The 12,230-nt window shown below is 39.3% G+C and overlaps 1 non-coding gene across 1 annotated transcript; it reads left to right on the top strand.

The window, feature by feature from the left end:
• The first annotated feature begins 10,145 nt into the window (after window positions 1–10,145).
• Trnam-cau (transfer RNA methionine (anticodon CAU)) lies at window positions 10,146–10,217 on the top strand. The gene has a single exon. It is a non-coding gene; the product is annotated as a tRNA-Met (tRNA).
• The last annotated feature ends 2,013 nt before the right edge of the window (window positions 10,218–12,230 follow it).

Here is a 12,230-nt window from a genome sequence, read left to right as displayed (position 1 = left end):
CAGATGTAAGCATCAGGTCTGATGTTGAGATCATTGATTTATTTTGAATTGAGCTTTTTTTGCACATTGGGAAATAAGAATCAAGTTTCTTTTTTTTGCGAGGTAATTTTTCTCTCCAATGTGTTTTGATGGACAAAATTCATGTGGATGAAAGTATGTGGGTTTGTATGTAGTCTCTCAATTCTATTCTATTCATGAATGAGTCTGTCAGTACCATGATGTTTTTCTTACTATTGATTGTGACGTACCTTGAGATCTTGCATGGTGATACTGCCAGGAATTTGTTGTTGCTTCATTCTCCTAGATCTTTTATATTTCCACGTAAAATTTAAGGTGGCTTTTTAAATTTCTGTGGGGAATTACATTGGAATTTTGATGGGGATTGTGTCAAATCTTTAGATTGCTTTTCGTAGGATAGGCATTTTCCAAAATTGATCCTATCAAAAGTGTTTATGGCTTGTAGTGATATTTCATTCATATTTTAATAAATAAAGTTTGCCTTAAGTTCAGAGTGCAAAACAGCCCCACTGGTCAGCCTTACAGACCAGGGAATGGTGACACACACCTTTAATCCCAGTAGCCACACTAATTTGCCATAGAAATCAGGCAGTAGTGGTGTACACCTTTAATCCCAGAACTAGAGAGGAATATAAGGTGGGAGGAGACATCACTCTGACAGTCTCATTCTGAGGATTCCTCAATTGCTTTGCTTTTCTGGTATTCAGGTTGAATCCCAGTATTTGTCTTTGGGATTTATTAACTGTGCTACAGTGGTCCTTCCATATTTGGTTATCTTTTTCATTTTTTTCATCAGTGTCTTAAAGTTTACATTGTAAACATCTTTACTTTTCCAGATTAGATTTATTCCAACATATTTTTGAGGCTATTGTGAATGACATTGCTTCTTTCTTTTCTTCTCAGTATTTGTATAATTTTTATATTGGAAGACTTCCAGTTTTTGTCCCAATTTTGTATACTGCTACTTTGCTGAATGTATTTATCTGGTATTGGAATTTTCTTGTGAAAATATTTGTTTTTTTATGTATAAAATTATACAATATGTAAATAAAGACACTTTAAATTCTTTATTTTCTACTTGTATCCTCTTTCAATAGTCTTAAAGTCAATTAAACAGTTCGTTATTTATTCTTGAGTAGTTCATTCAAGTATGAGATTAAACGAGAGAGTATTTAAGTTTCATTTCACCTCTAACTCACTAAGTTAATGTAAGTCCCTCCCAACTTCTTAAACAATTAACTCAAATTAGTGCTGTCCATATATGTAAGAATGTAGGGGGAGGACCTTGGACTTCCCACAAGGCAGGGAACCCTGACCGCTTTTTGGACTGGAGAGGGAGGGGGAGTGGGGTAGGAGGAATGGGAGGAGGGGAGGAGGTAAAAATTTTTAATAAAATTTTTAATAATAATAAAAAAGAATGTGGGACCATACACTGAAACTTGCTATAAATTAAAATAAAAACCATCACAATTCTCCTTAGAGATGCCCTCTTCAACAGGCTCATCATTAAGGGTTGGTAGCTAGATAATACCTCCTATCTGAAGAGATGGAAGCAAAATTGAGAAAATGATTCTATAAGACTAACCTGTAGGCAATACTTTGGGGAAATTTCTTAATTAGTGATTGATGTGTTAGGCCCACAGCCCATGGTAGGGAATGTTGTCCCTGTCCAGATGGTACAGGGATATATAAGAAAACATACTGAGCAAGCCATGAAGTACAAACTGGGAAAGGGATTTCTCCATGGACACTGGATACTGTTTCAGTTCCTTATTACATGTTCCTCCTGTCAGTTCCTGCCCTGATTCCAGTCTTTGATGAAATGTGACTTGAGAGCTGAGATAATCCCTTTTGCTAAATTGTTTTCCATCATGGTGTCTGACCATAGGAACTGTCATTAGCTCTTCATGCAGGAAAAAGAGAACATCTCCCCAAGGCCAGTGAAACTGTCACTAGTTCCATGGGAAGAGATGAGGACTGGAGAACACCTCCTTTTGGTCTGAGTTACGGCTGGAGCGTGGCTTCCACTCACTATAAGTGTACCTCCCAGTAACGCTTCAGTAAGGGAGAGGGCCTAGAGAGCACCTCTCCAAAGGCAACTTCAACTTCCAAAAGAAAGTGAATAAGGAATTAGGACCGAAGAGCCTCTCCCTATGGCAGTTTCAGCTCACAATAACTGAAAAGTAAGGAATAGAACCTGAATAGAACTTCCTCATAAAAGTGTTTATTGTCAATAACTCTTCAGGAAGTAGGAAGACAAGCCCCCTTCCTCAAGGACACACCCTCTGCCACAAGGATATGCCCCCTCACACAAGGTTAGGCCTCTTACAATGGCTGACATGCCTCCTTCTGCAAGGACATGCCTCTCCCACAAGGACAAGCCCCCTTCCAAAAGGACACACCCCCTTCCACAGGGACATGCCTCCTCCCACGAGGAACTGCCCACTCCCACAAGGACATGACTCCTGCAATGATAGGCCTCCTCTACTAAGGACACTTGTCCATCAGATGCCATCATGGCATCTTTAGCCAACAATAGCCCTTCAATACGGGATATTGCCTGGAAAGCACATCCTCCATAGCAGCTTCAGCTTCAGCTGCCAGTTGCCTCTTAGGAAAGTGGTAGGGACTAGTTCACCTCCTTGATTTCAGATTCAGCTGCCATCAACTCCCCAATAAGGGGCAGGGCCTCTTCTGGCAAGTGGTTTTTTTTCTTCCTTTTTTATTTTTAGAACTATCTTATTTTACATACCCCAGTTACCTCTTTCTCCTGTCCTCCCACTCCCCCCAATTTCTCTCAACCCATCCACTCTTCAGAAACAGTGTTCATGCCTAGTGCATGAAATGGTTCTTTGGAGACTATTCCCTTGGAGGCATATCTTGCTTAGCCTAGATACAGGGAAGAGGGCCTTGTTCTTGGAAATTGTTTTATCAACTTGTTGCAGCCTAGATTCATCTGAGGGGAAAGAATATCAACTGAGAACACACCTCTGACAAATTGGCCTTTATGTAGTCTTGATTGACAGTTACTGCTAGAGGGCCCAGCTCATTCTGGGTGGTGTCACTATTGGACAAATTGACTTGGGGGCTATAAAATGAAAGCTGGGGGAGCAGGTATGTTAACTTCAGATTGTTAATTCTCTCTCTCATCAAGTACAGTCTCCCAGTCTCATCTCCTGCTCTGGCACAGCCCACCGGGAGCAGCTTCCCCTTTCTATCTGCTCCATCTCCAGTGGATCCCACAGATCTTGCCCTCCAAACTTTCCTATCCCCACTCATTGCTTTATCTCTGCACCCAACTCAAGCAGGCATTCCATGGAAACCCACAGGCCATTCCAATCAGGAAAACAGGTAGACTAATTACAGATCTCCACCTTCCCCTCAGTTCTTTCAAATCCAATCCCCCAGTCTTTTCTCCAGTTCTGTAGAGACCACCTGATAAGCCCCCTTTTCCCCACCACACCCCAACTCTAGTGAATCACACAGAATAAAACTGCTCCAGACATGAAAATGAAAATAGAAGCAATATAGAAGACATAAACTGAGAGAATCCTGGAAGTGAAAATTTAAGGAATTCGAATGGGAACTAGTTTCCCAATGTAATGCAAGAGGTGGAAGAGAGAATCTTAGGGGTTGAAGATTCAAGAGAAGAAACGAAAATATCTGTCAAAGAAAATGCTAAATCTAAAAAACTCCTGGCACAAAAAATCCAGGATATCTGAGACAGTGTGCAAAGACCAAACCTAAAAATAGTAGAAGTGGAGGAAGAATAATTCCAGTTCAAAGGCACAGAAAATATTTTCAACAAAACCATAAAATTAACTTTACCTAACCCAAAGAAGGAGGTGGCCTATCAAGGTACAAGAAACATTCAGAACACCATGTAGATGAAAAGAAATTCCTCTTGGAACACAACAATCAACACACTAAACATACACAAAGAAAGAATATTAAAAGCTGTAAAGGAAAAATACCAAGTATCATATAAATATAGACCTATTAGAATAACACCTGACTTCTCAATGGATACTCTGAAAGTCAGTAAGAGATAATATATTAGAATTTTCTGGAGGAACAGAACTTAATAGAATAATTTTATATTTATAGAAAGCAGATTTATTAGAATGACTTGCTGATTGTGGTACTGCTAGTTCTACAATGGCTGTCTACCAATGGAAGATCCAGGAATCCAGTAGTTGTTCAGTCTATGAGGCTAAATGTCTCAGCTGGTTTCAGTATATATCAGAATCCCATAATAGTAGGGTTTAATGCCAGTGAAGGAATGTATTTGTCAGTGAGGGTGAGGGCAAGCAGATAGAGCAAGCAAGCTTCCTTCTTCCTTGTCCTTTATATACGCTGAAGGTGTGGCCCAGATTAAAGGTGAATCTTCCCAACTCCAAAGATCTGGATTAAAAGTGGGTCTTCCTACCTGAAATGATTTAATTAAGAAAAAATCCCTCACAGGTGTGCCTAGACATTTGGTTTTTAGTTAGTTCTGATGCAGATAAGGTGACAAGGAAGAACAGACATCAGAAAAATTAACAGGACAGCACCTCCTCCATGGCTGCATTAACTGTCAGTAGCTCCTCGGTAAAATATATTGCCTGGAGTGCTCCTCCTCTATGGCAGCTCCAACTGTCAGTAGCTGCTCAGTGAGCAATAGGGTAGAGAACACATCCTTCATGCCAGCTTCAACTGCCTATAGCGCTAAAATGAGGGATAGAGTTTGTGCCTGTTGTTCTGCTTAGCTTTTGTTTCCTGTCCACTTGACACACGCTAGTCATTTGAGATGAAGGACACTCGTTTCAGAAAATGCCTTCTAAAGACTGGCTTGAAGCCAACTCCTAGGCACATTTTTAAATTGAAGATTTGTGTGGTAATGCCCAGATCACTGTAGGAGGTACCACTCCTGGAAAGGTTATCTTGGGTGCTGTAAGAAAGCAGGATGGGTAAGCACTGACCAACAAGCTAGTAGGCAACATTTCTTCATAATCTCTGCTTCAGTTCCTGCCTCCATGTTCCTGCCTTGAGTTTCTGTCCTGACTTCATGAATAATGAACTACAAGTTGTAAAATAAAATAAGCCTTTTCTTCTCCAACTGAACTTGCTTATGATGTTTATCTAAGCAATAGAAACTCCAAGTAATAGAGGGCTTCAGGGTCATTTTGGCTATTGGAAGCTTCATATTCTAGTAACTCCTCAGTCAGGATGGAATCTGGGGAACATTTTCCCATAGCAATTTCAATTGCAAATATCTCCTCAGTATATTGATATACGGCATTGTGGTCACACTCTCCACGGCATCTTAAACTGCAGCTAGCTTCTAAGTAAGGAATGGGGCCTGGAGAGCATCTCCTCTATTATAGCCTCAACAGCCAATAGATACTCAGTAAGAAATAGGGCCCAGAGAGCATCTCTTCATGACAGCTTCAACTCTGAATATCTAAGTAAGAGACAGAGTCCATAGGCCTGCCTCAATGAAGAATTGTCAAAGCACCTCAGTAAGGAACCGAACCTGTAAAGCACCTTCTCTAATGGCAGCCTCAATTTCCAATGGGACCTCAGTATGTGATAAGGCCAAAAAAAAACATATCTGATGGCAGTTTCAATGGCTAATAGCTCCTCAGTAAGAGCTAAGGCCTAGAGGGCATCTCCCCCATGGCCACTTCAACTGGAAAAAGCTCTTGGCTTAGGGATAAGGCTGCATAAATTGCCAGCATTTTCTAAGGAAAGGGGAGGGCTGGAAGAGCACCACCCTCCTGACAGCTTTATTTGCCAACTGTCGCAAGAAAGGACATGACCTGGAGGGTACTTTCCTAAAATCGAATTGCCAGTTTTAACTACCATTAGCTCATAAGTAAAGTAGAAAACCTGGAGATGACTTGCCCATAGTAAATCATCCTGCCAGCAACTCTTCAGTAAGAAAAAAATTCATGGAAGATCACCACACTCTTGACAGTTTTTTCTACCAGTAGCTCCCCAGTATGAGTAGAGTCTGGTGGTTTGCCACATTTATCATGACATTTTCAACTGTCAATAGCTCTCCAGTAATGGATAGGGCCTAATCTGGCTAACGGTCTCTCAAGGTGGAATAAGCTAAAATCATCTGAGAGGAAAGAACTTCAATTGAGAAAATTAACTCCAAAAGATTGACCTATAGCCAACTCACAGAAAAATTTCTTGATAGATCATTAATGTGGGAGGGTTCGGTTCATTTTCAGAGGTATCTTTATTTGGCATTTATTCTGGACGAAATAAGAAAGCAAGCTCAGCATGCTACTGCCAGCAAGCCAGTAAACACTGTTCTTCCACGGTCTCTGCTTTAGCTTGTGACTTCAGGTTCCTGTCTTGAGTGCCGGAACTGAGTTCCGTGGATGATGGACTGCAAGATATAAGATTAAATTAATTCTTTCTTCACTAAATTGGTATTGGTCATGGTGTTTATCCAAGGAATTCTAAGACTAAGCCTAAGGTCACTTCTCCCCATGGAAGATTCATATGCTAGTAGCTTCTTAGTCAGGGCTGGAACTTGGAGAACATTTCCCATGGCAGATTCTGCTAGCAACATCTCCTCACTAAGGAATATGGCACCTCTCTGATGACATCTTCAACCAGCTCTAAGTCAATTAGGAATGAGTCCTGAATAGTACCTCTCCCAAGGCTGCTACAATTGTCAGTAACTATTTAGCAAAGGATAGACCACCAAGAGAACCTCCCCATAAGAGATTGAACTGCTCATAGCTTACAATTAAGGGGCAGAACTTGGAGAACCCTTAAGTATAGAAGATTGAACTGCCTTTAGCTACTTAGTAAGATAAAATTTGAGGTAGAGCACATACTCATGACAGCTCATATAATCAGCAACTCTTCAGTATGGGATAGGGCCTGGTACATCATTTCCTTCAATGCAGCTTCATCTACTAATAGGTCCTAAGTGTGGGACATTATCTGGAGAGCATTCTCCATAGCAGAGTCTACTAACAGCATCTCCAATAAGGGACTGGACAAGAAAGGCATTTCATGTGAATTTTATCTCCCATATACCTTCAGTAAGAGATGGGGCTTGGCGAGCTGCTCCCATGGCAGCTTCAATGGCAAACAGCTATTTAGTGTGGGATGGGGCCTTTAAGTTATCTCCTCCATGACATATTAACTTCCCGTAACACATCTATAAGGACTAGTGCCTATAGATGACCCTCATGGCAGCTTCACTTGCCAGCATCTCCTAAGTAAGTGATAGAGAGGACTTGGAGAAAAGCTTCTCATTGCAGGTTCTTGAGTTCCTCAGTAAAGTTAAGGCCTGTTGGAGCACCATCCCATATTGCAACTTCAACTGCCAATCAATCTCCAGTAATTGGTGGGGATAGGAGAGCTCTTCTTCATAGGAGCTTCAACTGCCAGTATCTTCTAAGTAAGAGATAGGGGCTGTGGAACCCCACACACCTGGCATCTTCAACTGCTACCAACTCTTCCTCGGTAAGGGCCTGCAGATCACTTCTCCCCAAACTAGCATCAACTCCTGTGAACTTTTTTCAGTAAGAGCCAGAACATTGTAGAACTCCTACTTTAAGGAACCTTCAATTGCCAGTTGGTTAACAGGGATGGGACTACTTCCACCATCAATGCTAGAAGATTCTGGTAAAGGTGATTTAAGATTTAAAAAAGGATGATTGTAAAGAAACTGACATTTGTAAGAATTAAGAATAGTAACAAACAATAAGATTGACTGGGGCAGAGGGAGATAGACAGGAAGTCTATTATTCATGTTTGCTAGAGTAAAATTTGGCAATAAGTTCATGACTGAAGGGTATGATTGGAGAAATGAGGGTCTTGAGACCCCACAAGCAGGACAATATCACACTGGAGTGCAAACAGATGTGGTGAATTATTATTGTAGATGTTTACTTCTAACACTTGTCAAAAACTCTGAAAGGAATAAGGTGGCCTCCTGCAGAGGTCGTCAACTTCCTTCTGATTCCTCTGGCTGCTCTGAATTATTTCAATTTTATCTTTTGTGACCACTTGAAGATTTCTGGGAGAGGAAATGCAGGAAGAAATCACTGCTTCTACCTTCATTGCTAATTTCACTGGTTCAACATGTATCACCCAGTCTGCCTGACCCTGGTATTTCCAGCATACCCTGTGAAAATAAACAAATCAGTCAGTATAAGCCAGACGGCATTATCTTTGGCTTGGGGCAAAATCACATTGTCATACGCATTCAGGAGCTAATGTCTGATTCATGGCATCTATATTCAAAGGGATGAGGAAGATTTAAAGGGCAGTAAGTCCAATGGGAATTTTATCATTGGGATATAGTATATTTTATTATTTTTTATTCTACCTTCTTTTACTGTGAGACATTTAAAAATCTTTTATTTCATTACTGTTTCATACAGAAAAAAAGATACACATACAGATAAAAAGTCTATATTATGACACAGAATATAAATAAGCTTATTGGAGAGCTTAGTTATGAAACAGAATAAAAATGAATTTTAAAAGTTTGAAGAAATATTTCAGTCGGAATCATACTTGAGAAAATACCTTTTGGTTTTCAATAGTACTAAGTAGATTAAGTTTCACACATAGGAAAATATTTCAAATATGTACAGAATCAGTGACAGAGACACTTTGGCCTTATTAAAATTCACTCGAACTTTGCAGTTCTGACACCTGAAACCAAGTCATTGTAAATGCTGAACAAACACAGTACTACTGAGCTACAGCCCAGCTCCAAACCCCATTTTTAATGAGACCCATGAATAAATGAAGTTGAGTCTTGGTAGATTTTATTAGAGATCCTGAAGCAGAATGCATCAGATGAGAGGGGTAACACCGTTCAAATAATCCCACACTAACTCTGAATAGAGTATGCTAAGGTTTTTCTTTTGTAATAGGAAAACTCACAGATCACAACGGGGAAACAGGAACAGGATCCAACATCCAGGTGTAGTGCATGGAAAGAGGCAGAAAGGGCTCTCCTGAGTGCTTTTTGGTATCCCCAAGTCACATCACACCTGGTCCAGCGTCTCAAAGGCCATTGGCTGAAGGAGGTTCCCCATCACCTCCCCCTTTTGTCTAAATAAGAAAGTTCAAAACCCAATACAAAGCTATAAACAATAAGAAAAGATATCAAGTATAAAAATAAGAATTATAAGCAGTATAGGCAATATTAAGCAAGAAATATATGCTAAATATTTTAATAATTGTTTTATCCTAAGTAGCCTTAGTCTTGTATTAGTAATGTGTTGGCTAGATTATAAGAGGAAGGTAGCTACAACTATCAAATCTTCAACCCCCATCGAAGCATGAGAAGGGAGATATAATATTACTTAATTAGGCAGTAAGGCCAATCAAGCTGCTTCCAAAATGTGCAGTAGATGACAGAGACATCCTGCTACCTGGGCAATCACCCAAAGTCTCATTTGCAATGTTGAAGCAAACAACTTTGGCCAAGGCCTAGAGTAACTGACAGACCTTTTTCAGAGGCAGGAAGATTTTAAAAGGCATCTTACCCTATCTTGGCAAGATTTGACAGTCTTTTTTTTTTTTTTTTGTATCTTGCTTGTCCAGTCCAAACCCCATGCATTTTGTCAGTGGTCAAGACAAGGGCAATTTCTTGACCAAAGGCCAGTTTTACCAAGAAGAAAAAAAGCTGCAAGTGGAGTGTCTTCAGCACTCAACATTCTTTCAGGAACAGATCAGTGCTACAAGGAGCAAACAATCGTGTCTCACATCAACAGAACCCTAAGTTATTTAAATGCCATGTTCTACAGTTCCTTGAGGTATTTGAAGATTACTTATCTATGCAGAATACAGTCTCTATGTATTTTATGAACCCGATTAGTCCAACTATAAGTATGACAAACATGGACAACTATTGACCTATAATACCTAGTATCTATATAACTTAAAGACTAAGACTTCATATTATAATATTAAACAATCTTTAAACAACTGTGCAACAAATGATGACCTCAAAATGTAAACAATGTATAAGCATTTTGATCAAAGGTAGAGATGTATAATGCATTATGATAGATATATCCTAAAATTGTATCAATATACAAATCTCTTTGTTGTAGGAGTTGCGGGCTGTGTTCCTGCAGCCCCAGCTGCTGGTCGCCGGCTAGCTCAGTCGGTAGAGCATGAGACTCATAATCTCAGGGTTGTGGGTTCGAGCCCCACTTTGGGCGCCAAAATGTAACTGTGTAAACGAATGCAGACAGATTGTAAAAATACATACAGCTTTAATGGGGAAATAGACTTACAAAACCACCGTTCCCGCGGAAACCAGGAAAGCAGAAGCAAGCGCTGTGAGCACGCTCGCCAGATTTATAGGTAAACATTAGCCCAAGGCGAACATGCCCCCTAAGGGGCAGGACTTATCCCTACATCTCTTAAGCAGAGGTAGAAACAAGCATGCATACAACCTAGCAAAATAACTTTGCATAGGTGTACAAATATTGTAAACAGAAATTGGAGCATATTCAATATAACAAATATAATTTGAATTTGTATCAATATATAAGAATCTATACCAATGTAAATTGTGTATAAAAATAGCTCAAAAGTATTCACTCTATTACTCACTATTATTATTATTATTAGTAGTAATAGTACTAGTAGTAGTAGTGTTATTATATTATTATATTAGCATTATTATTATAAGTTCACATTAATATACCTACTATCCAATTTAATTTTCCTTTTTTTTCAAAGAGATCTCTGAGCCTATGCCACACCCCTCCTGGTTCAGCCTCTCAAAGGCCATTGGCTGAAAAATGTTCCCCTTCAAGATCCTGTTTTTTTCTTTTGAAGGGGATAGATGACAAAAATTCCTACTAGCTACATTTTTCGGTTCTCACTAGACACCAAGGAAGATGAGAAGTAATATGTGTTAAAATAATTCATAAATTTAGTCCTTCTCTTCAACAAGTCAAAAGGGGAAAGTCCCAAAGACTACTTTTATCCTCACAGCATGAAGTGATATATTGTGAATAGCAATTAGGTTGGAAGGAAATATCAACTCTGAAATCAACTCCTTTTTTTCTGCCTTTGGAATATCAAGTGCATGGGATCATTCATTTGAAGTCACATTGTTGTTGTTTGATTGAAGTTTCAGCAGAAAAGTTTTCTTGGGCAAGCAATATCATATTACAAATGGCAGATGTTACACAGTAGTGTAAGGAAAGATAAAGGCTTATTAACAGGAACCAGGGTCATGCATACTTCGTGGACTCTAAGAAACCAAGAATCAAGATAATCCCTCCATATCAACCCATTTTCTTTTTTGAGTCATTTTGTGATCCATGCTTTTTGTGTCCCTCAATGATTTTATTTCATCTTTTCATTACAGACTCACTTTGTATCCATTTACCTAAAGAAGATAATCCAGCTGCTATTTCCAAAGTAGTTTAGGGTCAGCTCAACCAATTGTCTGTGACCAGTCCATCAGAGTATCAATTTCAAACACAGAAAAGAGAAATCAATTATATTGTCCTGGGTCCACTTTTGATCACATGCAACAAAAACTGAGCAGATGTCATCCTCAGCTTGTGAAATGGTAGTTTTCAAATCATACAGGTTAAAAGTTCCCCAGAGATAGATACCTACTGAAAAATTGTGGGAAGGTAAGATACCCATTCAGTCTCTCTCTCCATATATACATAATTTTATTATACAATCCAAACCCAGTTCTTTCTCCCACCCCTCCCCTCCTCTCACTGCCTGCTTCCTAGGCCCATTCAGGTTTTAGCAGACTTATGATAGGATACAATTTCTGTTATTCTTGTTATTATTCCAAGCCTTTATAATTAAATTAAAAATGCAGAGTTGTGGGTGTGGCTTAGTTGATAGAGTGCTTGTTTACCATGTGTGTAGACTTAGGATCCATCCTCAGCAAAACATGAACCATGTGTGGTGGTGTATACTCAAAAAAAATACAAAAGAACATAGGCAAAAATCATTTCTATTTCATATTTCTTGTGCCATCACATACAGACCCATGCTCAAATGTATGTGTGCATCCATGCATTGCCTAGAATTTTAGTATATATTTTATGTGTAATTTTCACACATTCACTTATATGTAGATGCCTCTGTAGGACATATTGCTGGCTTTGTATTATTCCTCTTTCTGTTTATACACCACTGATTTTAATGCATAGACAAACTAAATACACAGGTATTTTAGGGAGAGGCTTGTA

This window comes from Chionomys nivalis, chromosome X (genome assembly GCF_950005125.1).
Source record: "Chionomys nivalis chromosome X, mChiNiv1.1, whole genome shotgun sequence".
Taxonomy (NCBI): Eukaryota; Metazoa; Chordata; class Mammalia; order Rodentia; family Cricetidae; genus Chionomys; species Chionomys nivalis.
This window is presented reverse-complemented; position numbering and strand designations above follow the sequence as displayed.